This window comes from Acanthochromis polyacanthus, chromosome 17 (assembly GCF_021347895.1).
Source record: "Acanthochromis polyacanthus isolate Apoly-LR-REF ecotype Palm Island chromosome 17, KAUST_Apoly_ChrSc, whole genome shotgun sequence".
Taxonomy (NCBI): Eukaryota; Metazoa; Chordata; class Actinopteri; family Pomacentridae; genus Acanthochromis; species Acanthochromis polyacanthus.
This window is the reverse complement of record NC_067129.1, coordinates 30380936-30397129: the sequence shown is the minus strand read 5'-3', so window position 1 is coordinate 30397129 and position 16194 is coordinate 30380936. Positions and strand designations below refer to the sequence as shown.

Below are 16194 nucleotides of genomic sequence, written 5' to 3'. Positions count from 1 at the left end.
ATGAAGGGACTTCAGGAGTCTTTCCTCACTGGATCATAAAACAAACAATCACATCCCCTGAAAGTGGAGCTGATCCAAGCCAAAAGTGCCATAAAGCATCACTTCTTGAATCCAATTAAACCTTCAAAATGGCTTCAAATTTCCAAGTGGACAAAAAAACGACACCCTACATGGTCATTGAACGCCTCTTTTATAGCCATTCACTGTTAACACGGTCAGAATTTAAAGTGAGGTTTTCTGAACTTGCTTATAATCTTACACAAAATTCTGTAAAAAAAAAAAAAAAAAAAACACACAAAAACTGTTCATCATAAAAAAAAATGACATTTACATTTTTAACCAGCCTAAAATTGTTTAAATTTGAAATAAACCTTTTTGCTGCTGGTCTACATTAAAAATTAGGTCACTGGAAATGATCAATAATGAATAAAAATGAAACCTTTTATACTGATAAATGTTTCAGCCGTGTTCCTCAGCCCTACTTTAGTGCTGACAATATTCCATGAAAAACACTTCAGCCATCCAAACACTAAATTAAACGACACAGACGTCCACGCATAGCCTCCAAAATCAGAAATAAAACCTCTGATGATGAAGTTTAAGTCAGCTGGACCTTAGCGAAACGCAGAAATGCAGAAGATTTAACATATTGGAAGTTTGAACTTGAGTCAGAAACTTAAAATTTCTGGTTTCCTGAACAAAATTTGGTTTAAAGGGGTATTATACAGTTTTAAATTTGCCCAGAATGGTTAAAAAGACAGGATTACAAGATAATAAGTAACTCTTGAGTAAATTTCTTAAAACCATCCAAATGTCACGTGGAAAATGGAAAAATGAGATTCAAAAAGTCAATAGAGAAATTGACTCACAAATAAATGATATAGCATAAACTAGTGGTTACATCATACAAAATAAGGCAGCTTTTTCTGTGTTTACTGGCTGTGTATGTTAATTGCTTATTAGAGCAAATTTGCAACTGATAAAGAAAGGTTGTGTTTTTATTTTAGAAAATGAAGTTTCTATAATAGTGTGGTAGTGAGTAAAACCAACAAGAGCAGCTCAGTGGAGCCTGGTGACTTTTAGTGCCAGGATTAATTAAAAAGCAAAACTCCACCTCGGACAGAAATGAATAATAATATACACAAAAAAATGAATTACCTTCCTTCCTGCCTGGTAAAGAGGAACAAACAGAGTTTCTCCGACCCGCCACCGCTGCTGACAACTCTCCACCTCCTTGCCCAAACGTTGTACAAACCCACTGAAACGGAAGATAGAAACGGAAAATGGGATGTTAAACTTGAGGATAATAGCTCGGCTGCAGTAATGTAGCCATCTAATCATCGGTAACATACGCACATCAGAAAGTAGAAATGGCTGCTAAGTGGTGCAATTTATTCAGTGCTGTCACATTCCATTCACCGCTCCTCACATTCTGCTGTTCCTGTCATACTCTCCGTGTTGGTAATTGCCTCTGCGATGAGACCGCAAGTTAGGAAGCTGAAAGGAGGCAGCAGACACCTGGATCCTCACCTTGGGTTTTCAGGGGAACATTCTTTCAAATCAAGATATTATACCTCAATCAAAGCGCATTCAGCTGTTCTAAATGTCTGTTTATTCTGACAGGAAGATTACTCTCCCCTAAAAAAAGAAGAAAAGCACACGGTGGCAAATATTCAGCCAATCTTGTTGCACCGAGACAAATTGTCAGGTTTTTTTTTTCAAAATAAACCAAAATAAAGTTTCAGGTTGAAGAGTGTTTGAGTGTCAGGATCAAACTGAAGCACCGGCGGCACCGAGACAGAAGATGTGAACACAAACCAAACACAGACTGGTTGAGAAACGACGCAGAGGCATCCAGAAACCTGCAGGTTAGGAAGGAGACTTTACTTTTTTTTTTTTTTTTTTAACATTTTCACTGTGGACGGTTTGACTATCAAACATCTGATGGAAGTGACTCAGAAAGCTCCTGCTCCAAGTGGAACCAAGAAATCGACCACGTCCACATCTGAGAACAAATACCTTGAACTTCTAGAAGCAACAGTTCAACCAGCTTATTACATTATTTACTCTTTACACTGCTTTTCCTCATTTCATGCCCAGAAGAAACATCCTTTATGAAAAACTACTCATAGTGTCTTCAATGGATTTTCCAAAATACCCTGCACACTAAATTTCAACGTTTACTTCTCTGAAGAACATAAAACTGCATCTACCAGCACTGAGTTGGAGCAGATTTATCAGAACTTAAGCATAAAACCAAAAAAATTAACAAGCCCCCCCAAATTAACAGCAGTTTCTGAATGTTTTTTGACACATTTTTCCTCACTGTGGGTTTGTCCTGCACCTCTACAGAAACAGAAAAACTAGAAAGACTACAAGTAGAGAAAACTAAGACGTCTTCTGTGCATTCAGACACAGTTAGAAAGACATAAATCATAGCAAACTGACAAATTGTGGCTCTACATAGCTCAGTTATTTTACTATTTACTTGTCTAATTTATGTTTCAATTTGTCTTCTATCTGTTCAAGTATAAACACAACTTGCAGTTTAGACAAGTTCCATGAAGAAATGACTGATTGTTTTTGCAGCAGAGTTGCCAACAGCTTCACAGTTGAGCCAGGAAGTGCAGAATTTTTAGATTTTCATCTGATCTGGTTTATTTTTGAGTTTTAATTTTGGAAAAAAATGTAAATGTAGAATGAAGTGATTTAGATGAAATATTATGATTTTCAGCTGAGATTTAGTTGTAATCTGAACATTCTTTCTGTTTTGATGGTTTCTATCTCTGATAAATGGTTTCATTTCTCTATAAAACTGCCTTTATGCAAGCTGTCATCATATTTTGGAGTTCAGAGGGTTAAAAGAATAAAAAGTAATCACATTAATCTGATTCCACTACCAACAAAGCAGCATTCCTGTTTTGAACAATTTGGTGGTACTAATATACTCGGTTACTGTTATTGAAATGTTGTGGGTTTAAGTTGAACTTAAAGCAAAAAGTGTGGTTAAAATGGCAGTTACAATACCAACAATGACTGGTGTGTTAGTTGAGAGGAACCAGTTGTGATTGTTGGTATAAAACAAGCAACAAACGAGGGCCATTATTATTAAAATCCACAGGTTGTTGACCCATCCATCAACCCTGACCTCCTCCCTCTGTAGAACATCATCATACTGTTCTGATCGACTTTTGATAGAGAAAGTCTTCTGACACTTTATGTTCCATGTGTTTTTGTCAAATTCACTGTAATTTTATATATCTTGCTTGAAAATACAAAAATAAAGCAGATATTTTTTTATGACATATGCCACAAAAACAGCAAAAAAACCCCACTGAGGTTTCAGGGTGTTGTGCCATTTCTGCTACCATTCAAATCAAAATGAGAAAATACACCTCTCTTCATATAGAATGTTAATAACACTGGTCGGAAAACAACCCGTCTGCAGCTGTAAATCGCAGTCATGACCACGACGCAGACTTCAGATCAGGTTTCAGGTTTGCATTCAACAGCTCTCAACCAGCTACTCAGCTTTCAAGTGCGTTAATGGACGCCATCCTAATAATGGAAAGTCGGCAATTAAGGTTACGAGTCACTGATGAGTAAAATCACATTTTTAATGCGGCACTTTTGTGCAATGGAACACATCTCCCACCACCTTCATAACACAGAAATGTAATAATCGGCGACGTACTCAATTATTGTTCCTCGTGTGTGGGGTAATGGGATTTGTAAAAACACATGCAACGCTGCCGCTTTTAAAACAAGTCAGTGGAAAAGAGCTCGTTTGGAGGTGTGGGCGGCTTTCATTTCTTACTTTTAGGATGATATTGGACTTGGATTTCGTGTCCGGGAGCTGTATGTTCAGATAAATGTGATTTGTTTTGATGGTGTAAGTGGTGAAATGAAATCAAGTTGAAGGATATGGTTGCAGTTTATGGCTCTGTAGAGCTGTAAATACCCAAAGTTACTAGTTTACATAAACATTTTGGAGAATAAACTTAATTTACTGCTACAAGATGCAACTTGTCCAAAAAGAAAGAACTGAATCGATTAAATCTTCTGTCTTTTTTGAATATGTGTTTGTCAAGCTTGAGATATACATTTCCACAGCAGACGTCCACAAACCGAGGCCAGACTTTAAACCCATAAAGGCAGCTATGTGTGTCGAAATGTCGTCACATTTCCTGAACACAGCGCTCCTGAGAGAATCCTGTGTGTCCAAAAATGATTGATAAACCAAAAACTCTTCCAAAATGAATCAATAATCATCTAAATTTCTTAAGATTTGTCCATAACATGAATGTCTTTTAAAAATGACTCTGACATTGTCCAAAATGTCTCAAACTGTGTCCAACAAATATTGAAAATGACTCAAAATCTGTTTAAAATTGTCCAAAATGATCATCAGAGGGAAATAAAAACCTACTGGATCAACAAAGTAAATGCAGCATGGCTCAAAAACAGTAAACAGAGGAGCAAGTTGTTGGAAGACACATTTAGCATGGCGAAACGTCTTTCTGTTGACCATTCTATTGCCATTTTAAACTAAATTTGAGTCATTTTGAACTAGTTTCAAGTAATCATGGAGAGTTTTCAAGTTATTCTGGACAATTCTTAAGTAGGTTTGGGCAAGTTTTGAGCCATTTTTGACACTTTGTTACTCTGGATCAATTTTTTGTCAGCTTTGTACAATTTCATAGAACTTTGTACACATTTTTACATTATTTTAGACAGGTTATTAGTCATTTTGGACAGTTTATGAGCAGTTTTGGACGATTCATATCTAGGTTTGGATAGATTTTGAGTCATGTGTGATTATTTGTTACTTTGGACAAAACTGGAGACATAATTAGATCTGTAGAGACCCTCAGTTACTAGTCCCCATGGACATTTTGGAGGATAAACTTAATTTATTGCTGTAAGATGCAACTTAGCTACAAAAAAAGAACTGAATTGATTAAATCTTCTGTCTTTATGGCATTAGTGTTCGTAATCATATTCTGTGTTCCTCACAGCGGATATCCACGAATCGAGGTCAGACTTTTAACCCATAAAAGCAGCTGTATGTGCCGAAATGTCATCTCTGAAGTTGCGAGGTGCTTTGAAGTGAAGCAGCAGCCCAGTGATATATTTTGACTTCACATTTCCTGAACGCGACGCTCCCGAGAGGATCCTGTGTTTCAACTGAGCGAGAACAAACTCCTGAATGACATTCAAAGTTGATTCTAAAAGTAGATATCTACTGTTTGGAGAGAGAGAAGAAATGTTCCTCTGACAAAACTCCTTTTTAAAACACACAAATTTCACAGCTGACATACTTATAACTCCTTTAAAAAGACGTGTTTTGTATATTCTAGAGGCGCTCAAAGACTAACCTCAAGTAATGAGCCGTTTTCAGTCTGGAGCCTTCAGCCTGAAGGTTACATAAATGTTGAGATATGGAAATGATGCTAAGAGACAGGAGCTCGGAAGTAAAGCCTTGATAAATAAATTTTGCCAAAAATGCAAATCCCTCGTCCCTGGAAAAAGACCAGAAGCTGGGACACTCCCCTCCCAACACAGGTTAAAGAATCTGCATAACGAACATATGGTGTCATCGAATAGAGGTCGCTGTAAGACGAACGCAGAATAATGTAGAGGAGCAGTGGAAGATGGTTTTCTAACTACAGTTTTGGCTATTTACACGAAATTTAAGCAGCCACATAAAGGAGAATCGTTGCTTGGAGTGCATGAAGACTCTAGTGTTCACTCTTGCAGTCAACAGTAGAACATTTGGTGAACTTTTAGAGACATTTTAAAGTCTAGCAAAAGCAGTTGCATAAAGTAAGCAAACTAAAATGTGGTTTATGTGAGCACAGAGAGCAGGACAGAAGCTCACAGATGAGATTAAACTGAACTGAAGCTCTACAGGTGACAAGAAAACGTAGTTTCCCCCTCAGACTCTTGTGTTCACTCTTGCAGCCACCAGCAGAACAGTTTTAAGATGTTTTAAAGTTTAGCAGAAGCAACTATATAAGGTAAATAAACCTGGTGCTCGTTCTGACTGGTCCATCTCGGTAAGCGTTAAACATTTTTAGCTAGATGACTATTGGTAACCAAGTTTCTGCAGCGAAACTTCATAAAATCCCCGCTGACTGTGAGACTTTCTTGTTGACGGTACGCTAGCATAATGGCAGTAGTAAGCATCTTCAGTTTATATTTGACACCTCAGAGAAATAGAAAGCAAGGAAAACACAATGTAATTGGATTCTTACAATATGAGACATTTAAAAGATGCAAAAATGACAAATACTAAGAATAAAACCACAGACAAACCCCACAGATAAACAAACATTCACCAATCGTCACATAACTCTGCCACGTTCCTTGGTTTTGGGTGATTGTACACCATTACATCCCCATAGAGATATTAAAAAGAAAAATCATCAGTTGTACCTCTGATAAGATGACATATAAGAGTTGTTGCTATAGCCAAACACTCAGCACTCCAATGAATCCAGCTTCTCAGAGAAAGTGTTGCTTTTTGCTCGGTTAAACGAAAAACTTTTGCTCTTATCTGTCGCAGAAATAATGATTTGTACACAGTGAAGCATCGTCTGAAGTAAAATGAAACACCTTCTGGGCCTGGATGGTGCACGGACTCGGCGGGGGAGTTGTAAAGCCTGTAATTAGGGAATGCATATGTGAGTGTGTGTGTTTGTGGTGTGGACAGGGGGGGGCGGTCCGGCTCTGCAAGCAGCGTTCAAAAAATCTGTCAAAGGATAAACCTCTGTCACTGCCCGCTGCGAAGTTAATAAAGTCCAACTGTGACTAAATGAGATCTACCTTCCCTTTCTTTTCCATAACAACCCACCAGGAAGTGTGAAAATGAAGATCATGTTTCATAGAAAAGCTCAGAGGGGAAGTTATTCGCAGACATCTCCAGCGGATGAAGATCACACTCTGAAGGTTATGGATCAGACACCTTTTTTTGTTTACCGCTACATCACTGGAGAAAATGGAAGAAAGAGATAGCGAGGAGTAAACACAAGAAAGAAAAATGAGAGGGAAGGAAAATGGGAAGGGACAGAGCAGCTTCTGCAAAAAAAAAGAGAGAGAGGAGTGAGACGAGGTGGAGCGGAGCAGGTCTTTATTTACGCCGTAGGATTTATGGCGTCCTGCATATGCTGCGTGGCGTGGGGAGCTCCTGGCCGCAGGAAGCAACATCATTTCAAGCTCGAGTGCTCGCTGTGTCGTCAAGTGTCCGGCCAAAAAGAGCGCACGGCCGCAGAATATCAACAGAATCCCCCTGACCTTTTCCCCAACGGCCGCTGTGTTCATGGGAGTCACAGCACAGAAATGAAAAGGCCTCTTCTCCGGTCACACTGGAGCCTTTATGTCCCAACACGACTCTCCCATCACATCCGAGAATGTGGCCGACTTAAAGAGGGGGTTTTACCAAGATGCAGGCCTCAGGAAATGAATAGTGTTACAGTGCAAAGATTCGTGTATCAAAGCGCTTCAATTTTTCTATATTTGTTAGAAAACATCCATATTTTTCAACACAAAATTAAAGCTACATCTGTGGAAGAAAGAAGTATAGAACACAAGTATGTTTGAATTTTTCTGGCTTTTTCTCCACAATATCTCCATTTTTACTCTATAGTGCACCACATATACGGTTTGCAGTTTGATCAAGAGTTAAAAGTTCAGCTTTCAGATGCAGGTCCAAGGCCAAAACAGTTATAGTCAATACGCATCCTGCATGTAAGGATCAACATGAATAATGTTCACATGACTTTTGGCTCCGTTTTTATCTCCACCAGCTACAAATGAGTAAAAAACCTCGCTCATAAGCAACTAGAAACTCTCTCATCGCATCCGAGCATGTAGCTAACTTAAAGTTAAATTTGTGTGTTTGAGCTCGGAACATCTCGATTTTTCCACACAAAAGACAACAATACTAGCCTAGCTGCGCTACACAACCCACGGCAACAAATTTAATTCTCTGCCAGGGTGGGTCTAGTTACCCTCCATAACGCTCGAGGCTGGATTCTCCTAAAACTGGCCGGACCAATCACCATGAAGTGTAGAGTCAGAAGGCGGGCGTAACTAAGTGACGACAGAGGCGTGACGATTCTGACAGAAACAACCGGCGCACAATAAACAGTTATCTTTCGACTCGGCTTTGGCCACAGCCCTTAAAGATTTGAAGCTAAAATTCAACTTGAAAGATAAACAAAGGACGGCACTGAAGTGTTTCATTGAGAAGAAAGACGTATTTGGACTTATGCTGACAGGATATGGCAAATCCTTAATATACCAGTTGGCTCCGCTGGTTGGGAAGCTAATGGGCCTTAGCCACAATCCGCCGGCACTCTAGGAACTATGTCAGCCTATTTGTTGCGTTGATTGGTTGTATACCTACCCAATTGCTGCAGAGTGATTTGAAAGACAACCTTTTAGCCCGCCTCCCTCCCTGTCGAGCAGTCCTAGACCCTTGTGTCTTCAGAACATGGGTCTAGCGCGGCTAGGCTACAACAATACAAAATTACAGCCACATCTGTGGAAGAAGAAGCAGCATAGATGTAAATTCAGAAGAATGAGAAGCATAGAGAACAAGTATGTTTGACTTTTTCTGTTTTTTCTGTCCAAAATATCTCCACTTTTACCCAATAGTGCACCATATATATGGTTTGCAATTTGATTTAGAGTTAAAATTCATGTCTCCATGTGGAAAGTCCAGGTTTCAGGTTCAATAGTCGTCACAGATGATGCAAAATTGTGTGGTTTGTAGATTTATAGCAAAGGAGGAGGGAACATAAGAATGATTTTAGATAAGGTCTGTTTTTTTTTTTAAAATGACACAATTTATGTGAAAATTTTTTTTTTGTTTGTTTTGTTTTGCATTAATCTCCAATGAAGCAGAAATTCAATCATTCATTTTTGGCTACTTCAGGACAGTAGCCTAGCCATGCTACACCCATGTTTCTGACGGCACAAGGGTCTAGGGAAGCTCGACAGGGAGGGAGGCGGGCTAAAAGGTTGTCTATCAAATCCCTCTGCAGCAATTGGGTAGATATACAACCAATCAACGCAATGAATAGGCTGACGTAGTTCCTAGAGCGCCGGCGGATTGTGGCTAAGTCCCATTAGCTTCCCAACCAGCGGAGCCGCGGAGCCAACTGGTATATTAAGGATTTGCCATATCCCGTCGGCATAAGTCCAAATACGTCTTTCTTCTCAATGAAACACTTCAGTGCCGTCCTTTGTTTATCTTTCAAGTTGAATTTTAGCTTCAAATCTTTTAGGGCTGTGGCCAAAGCCGAGTCAAAAGATAACTGTTTATTGTGCGCCGGTTGTTTCTGTCAGAATCGTCACGCCTCTGTCGTCACTTCGTTATGCCCGCCTTCTGACTCTACACTTCATGGTGATTGGTCCGGCCAGTTTTAGGAGAATCCAGCCTCGAGCCTTATGGAGGGTAACTAGACCCACCCTGGCAGAGAATTAAATTTGTTGCCGTGGGTTGTCTAGCGCAGCTAGGCTATCAGGACAGTGGATCAAGGCATAAAAAGTTTGAGTTAAAAATACTTTTACATATCCTGCATGTAAGGATCGACATGAACAATGTTTACATGATTTTTTGCTTCGTTTTGGTCTCCATCAGCCTCTAAGGAGTAAATTAACTGGCTCATAATCACCTAGAAACTCTCCCATCACATTTGAGCATGTAGCTGACATAAAGAGGGGTTTTTACAAAGATACCGGCCTCTGAGGAAGAAAATTTATGGAGTTAGAAGACAAAAATTCACATGTTGGGGGCTCAAAGTGCCTACATTTTATATTTGTGTGTCGGAGTTTGAAAACATCTGTATTTTTCCACACAAAACACAAAACGAGTAGAAGTATGTTTGAGTTTTTCATTTTTTTCTGTCCAAAATATCTCCCCTTTTGCTGTATAGTGCACCACATATATGGTTTGCAATTTGATTTAGAGTTAAAATTCATGTCTAGATGTGAAAAGTACAGCTTTCAGGCTCAAAATCTGTCACTGATGATGAAAAACTGTGCATTTGAGAGTACAGAGCAATAGATGAGTAAATAAGACTGTTTTCAGATAAACTTTGGTTTATATTTGGTCATTTTCCAACCAGATGAAGATGGTTGTGACTTAAAACTAAAAGAACAGTAAGTAAAAATAAATTAACATTAAGGCTGAACTCTGCACAAAGATTTTGAAAAAAAAAACATTCGGAAGTTGCAAAATGAGTCGCGATTTAACTGGAAATTGTCCATTTTTTTTGCATCATTTTTCACTGACACTGCCTGGAGAATATGATTTATGTCTTTTGCAGCATCGTGTTTATTTATATAAAACAACAACAACAACAAAAACTGCAGCTGGAATAATTTAAACATTGCACTTTGTCACATTCAGATTAACTGTTCAGCCCTAATTACCATACATTTTAAGGCAGAATTAGCTAATTGCAGTTGAACAAGGTGTAAGAACACTTTTACACATCCTGCAGATAAGGAACAACATTGGCATTGTTTTAAGTTAACGTTTACTCTATGTTTTGCTCCATTTTGGTCGCCACCAGCTACTAATTAGTAAAAAAAAAAAATTGGCTCATAAGCAGCTACATGGAAGTGTTGTCATCGCTTTTTGTTGGAAATTGTGTTTAAAGGAGCAGTGAGGATAAAATAAAGCAATAAAGACAAACAGAAAGATGCTAAAACATGTCTTACAGATGAGTACAATGATAAACCTATCTTGTACAACACAGAAGTCTCATGAAAACAATTTCAGATTTTCAGAAGTCTCATGTTGTGAAATCAAGCTGAATTATTACAGATATTATATAATATACTGCTGAAGCACATTTTAGAGATTGTTTATCTCGTTTTATCAAGAAGATGCAGCTTAAGAGTCCCATAAAGATGTAGCAGCATGTATAACACCTGGAAACCTCAATTAGAAGAAGAAACAGAAGTCAAATGCAGCCATAGTTAAATCTAGAAAAGTCAATGTGCACTTGGAGATTCATCCAGAAATGTAACTCTTAGACCACCAGAATCTCAATATACTGAGAGGTTTGTGTGGAATTTTAGCCCAATAAACAATCTTTCTCCTCATCTTTAATGCCATTAGTTACACATTTGGCAGTAAAGTCTGCAGCCTGAGGTCCACTAACACCACTAGTCTGAGCTCAGGGTTTATGGATGCACAAATGTGTTTCCCTGCTTCCATCTCTTCATTTTTCCTCCACGACATCAAAACAGCAAGAATTCAGCTGAGTCGATTCTTCAAAACCACACCGAGGACAAAACTAATTAGTTACATACAGTACAGATGCTTTTAAATCATCGTTATCTCCACGACAACCACAGAATCTCGTTAAGAAACTGGTGTGTTTTCTGTTCTTTCAACATTCTCCTTCTTTTGAGCTCAAAACTGCTGAGTCACTCGTCAGTTCTCGGATCAATACAAGCAGGCAAAGCTGTGATGAGCTTCAGACCAAACTAATTACTATCTCATTAAAAAGTAGCTTTTTTCATGCTGCAATATGGAGTCGAGTCCTGTAATGGTGGTAATTTATATCAGCTTTTAATACAGTGGGAAAAAAAATACACAAAAAACTGAAACTCTGCCGCAAATGTGCCAGAAAAACCATGTTAAAAAATACAAAATCACTGCTGCACTGAACGCTGTAACGTGGTGAAAAAAATCTGTTTATAGCTGATTTTAGCACAGTAACACATGCAGTTTCATAGTTACACACTGTAAAACAAATTACTAGTTGTGAAAATACAGATTTACATTTTTTGTTGCTGTTGTTCATTTTTAGTTAAGTTTATATTTTTTTAAACATGTGAATTTACTAGATATCTCTAATTAAACAAAACTGAGATAATCTTTGTTTTTTATTTAGTTTTTGTTTTGTTGTTGTTGTTTTTTTATAGTTTTTTAAAATATTTTTTTCAGATCTTAATATACATACCTTTTCTTTCAAATACCAACAAATATGTAGGGCTGGACCCGAATATCCCGAATATTCGTTCGCTACGGCGGTATCCAGATATTAATTTTGGTATCCGAATATTCGCCCTCCCCCCTCCCCCGGTCGGACGTTACCGGGCGGAATGAATATTCGGCGTTACTGTCTTCCCTCTGCCACATCGGCTCATCCCGTCGCGTGATCACATAGACATATACACATATGTCTATGTGATCACCTCCTCCCCCGAGACGAAAATACGAATATTCGGATCTCGTCTCTTCCCTTCACCTTTGGCCCACTTCGGCTCATCCCGCCGTGTTCGACTCATCTCGGCTCCTCCATTCATGTTTCTTACCACCACCCAAATGGCCGGGTGGCTGCCGACTCTGAAGTCATGCTTCACTTCGTTGCATAAACACAAGACAAGATGCTGAAGACCTCCGTATGGGGGTATTACTGTAGCAAAACTATTTGTTAATGTGAATCGAGAGTTGTCTGTCAATATTTCAATCCGTGTGTCCGAAGTGAGATTTGTCAGTGTGTAGAAGAATTTGTCTATGTGAACTGAGATTTGTCAATGCGAACCGGAATCTTCAAAAGTCGTCTGAAAATTTGTACGTGACTGTCTTTAAATAGGTTTTCAAATGTGTAAAAAATCTGCCAATCTGTATTAAAATTTGTACATGTAATAAGATCTGTCCATGCATACAAAGAGTTGTCCATGCGTAAAAGGAGCTGTCAATGCATACAAAGACATTTGTAGTTGAAAAATTTACATATCCCGCTACATATCAGCAGAAAATACAGACAAATCACCAGTTACGAGTCGTTTGGTTTCACAATTGGCTGTTTTATTACACGTGACTTTTGCCACACTTCTGCCGTGAGTGAGATTCGTATCTGAAAAATGTCTGGGTTTTAGCTCCCTGACCTCAGGCTCACAGGCTCGTCCATGCTGGCTGCCTTCCGCTCTGCTGCCGTGTACCTTGACAGTTCCCGCCGTCTGCAAGCCATCAGGCGGCGCTATGCCTCAGAGTCTCTGAGCGTTCGCAACATTGTTTGGCACGGTGTGGACAAGATGGAGCCCCGATCGCACACAGTGACTACATGCTAATGTTTTTGCAGTTTGTATATTTAGGCAGGCTATTGCTGAGCCTTCTAAAAATATAATATTGCAGGTACATGTGAACAACTTACATTTGCTGAGTTTACAGGTCGCCGAGCAAACTCTTTCATGAAGACAAATATTCAGATGTTCGTCTTTAATAAGGCCCGAATATCTGGAGACCAGAAACCACAATTCGGGCCAGCCCTACAAATATGTGTACAATTATATTTTTGCTGATAAATAATGTCAAACAAGAGTGTTATTTTAAATTTTTGCTGCAATTTAAATTTGCAACAAAACAAATGATCATTTTTAAAAATACAGACTGGTCTGTTCATTTTATTTCTGTAAAAAAAATTTAATTTATGATTTTAACAAAGAAAATCTGCAAAATAACAGGTTAAAATATCATTTACATGTTTATAACTCTGAATATAAATACTATTTTTTCTCTCAAATAATTTAAAGTATTTATAATATAATGCCTTCCTTGCTGATCTAAAAACCGCAAGAAAATGTGTAAATTGAAACAGAACACATTATTATTTGTGAAAATACAGATTGCAGTTGTGAACGTTATTTACCTTTAAATATGATTTTACCACATATCTGCAGTTTAACAAAACACAGAATCTTTGTTTTGAGTGAATTTTCAGATCTTAATACCTCCAAATGTGCGTAAAATTATTCTTTTTTGATCATAGAATTAATGTCAGATAATTTAGATTGTATATTTGAAACTAAAGATTTTTTTGTAAAAACAGTTTTTTAATGTGGACATCATGCATTTTTTTTCTGAATCAATATTTTAAAAATAAATCAGTGACAAAAAACTGGGAAAATCTGAACTTTGATTTTTGCTGATCTAAAACAGCTTGTCGCTAACATTCAGACAGTTTGTTGCTAATGTCCAGATAGAAGTTTGTCGCTAACATCCAGACAGCAGTTTGTCGCTAATGTCCAGACAACAGTTTGTCGCTAATGTCCAGACAACAGTTTGTCGCTAAGATCCATACAGCAGTTTGTCGCTAACATTCAGACAGTGTGTTGCTAATGTCCAGATAGAAGTTTGTTGCTAACATCCGGACAGCAGTTTGTTGCTAATGTCCAGACAACAGTTTGTCGCTAATGTCCAGACAACAGTTTGTCGCTAATGTCCAGACAACAGTTTGTCGCTAAGATCCATACAGCAGTTTGTCGCTAACATCCAGACAATAGTTTGCCGCTAATGTCCAGATAGAAGTTTGTCGCTAACATCCAGACAGCAGTTTGTCTCTAACATCCAGACAGCAGTTTGTCGTTAATGTCCAAATAGCAGTTTGTCACTAACATCCAGACAACAGTTTGTCGCTAACATCCAGACAATAGTTTGCCGCTAATGTCCAGATAGAAGTTTGTCGCTAACATCCAGACAGCAGTTTGTCTCTAACATCCAGACAGCAGTTTGTCGTTAATGTCCAAATAGCAGTTTGTCACTAACATCCAGACAACAGTTTGTCGCTAACATTCAGACAACATTTTGTCACTAAAATCCAGAAAATAATTTGCCGTTAACATTCAGACAACATTTTGTCACTAAAATCCAGACAGCAGTTTGTCGCTAACATCCAGACAACAGTTTGTCGCTAATGTCCAGACAGCAGTTTGTCGCTAACATCCAGACAATAGTTTGTCGCTAATGTCCAGATAGAAGTTTGTCGCTAACATCCAGACAATAGTTTGTCGCTAATGTCCAGATAGAAGTTTGTCGCTAACGTCCAGACAGCAGCTTGTCGTTAATGTCCAAATAGCAGTTTGTTGCTAACATCCAGACAACAATTTGTCGCTAACATCCAGACAACAGTTTGTCGCTAACATTCAGACATTTTGTCACTAAAATCCAGACAATAATTTGTTGCTAACATTCAGACAACAGTTTGTCGCTAACATTCAGACATTTTGTCACTAAAATCCAGACAATAATTTGTTGCTAACATTCAGACAGCAGTTTGTTGCTAACATCCAGATAACATTTTGTCACTAACGTTCAGATAGCAGTTTGTCGCTAACGTCCAGCCAACATTTTGTTGCTAACATTCAGATAACATTTTGTCGCTAACATTCAGACAACATTTAGTTGCTAACATTCTGATAATATTTTGTCGCTAACATTCAGACAGCAGTTTGTTGCTGACAAGCAGACAGTATTTTTTTTTGCTGGCATCACACAGTAGTGTGTCACTAACATCTAGACAGCAGTTTGTTGCTAACATCCAGACAGTAGTTTATCACTAACGTCCAGACAATGTTTGGGCCTGGTCGTTTCTGACCACCACACCTGGTCAACTGATTGCTCCCAGCAGCAGAGGTTTCACATGGAGATCAGCCGAGCTCATCGCCACCTGGCTGTGTTTTAATAATTACAGACCCAGATGGTGAGGAGCTGCTGCTGCTGCTGCTGAGGCGCTTTTTGTCTGATTCTTTCTCCTTTCTGCTCTGTACTTTCTGTGTTATTTTAGATTTATTTAAACTTTCCATGTGTACAGCGACATGCGCATTGGTGGTCTTTTATAGCCGCTGCGGAGGATTCTTAAATCATCACCACTAGGGCAGAGAAGCATATGGAGGTGTGGTTTTGTGTCGCTGCCCAGCAGTAAAGCTAATTGCCAGAATAAATCTGATGATTCACGGCCACCTACACATGATGCAATGTTTTCTAGTTTCCAGAGGACAAGGTCACTTTTTAAGAAGATCTGAACAAATCTGATGCTTTTACGAAAACGTAGAAATAAACCTCATGAAACTGAATTTTCAAAAGTATTTTTTTAATGTGATATAATCAGTCAAACATAATTACTGTTAATTTAAATTTTGGAGTTTATATAACTGATATATCATGTAAAGGAGTAGAAAAGTATTTCTTTACATATGCTGTCAAAAATTATATAAAAAGATCCATCCATCCATCCATCTTAGGGCTGGCCATGTTACCGCATTGTTAGCCTTATTATTAATCACACCAGTAACACTGATGAACACTCCAGCCCAGTAGGTGGCAGTAACTTTAAATCTGTTTTCCAGCCATAAGCTGCTGAATCTGTCATCGTTTTAGTTCAGTGA

General features: G+C 38.4%; 1 protein-coding gene across 2 annotated transcripts in view; it reads right to left on the bottom strand.

The window, feature by feature from the left end:
• The window catches only part of sgcd (sarcoglycan, delta (dystrophin-associated glycoprotein)), a 547041-nt gene that overhangs the window by 424696 nt on the left and 106151 nt on the right, over nucleotides 1-16194 (bottom strand). The window contains exon 2 of one of the 2 annotated variants that reach the window (XM_051938031.1): nucleotides 1159-1258. The exons of the other annotated variant lie outside the window; for it this stretch is intronic. The gene's annotated coding sequence lies outside the window, so the exon portion shown is untranslated. The remainder of the gene's footprint in view (nucleotides 1-1158; nucleotides 1259-16194) is intronic. 2 annotated transcript variants of the gene reach the window in all.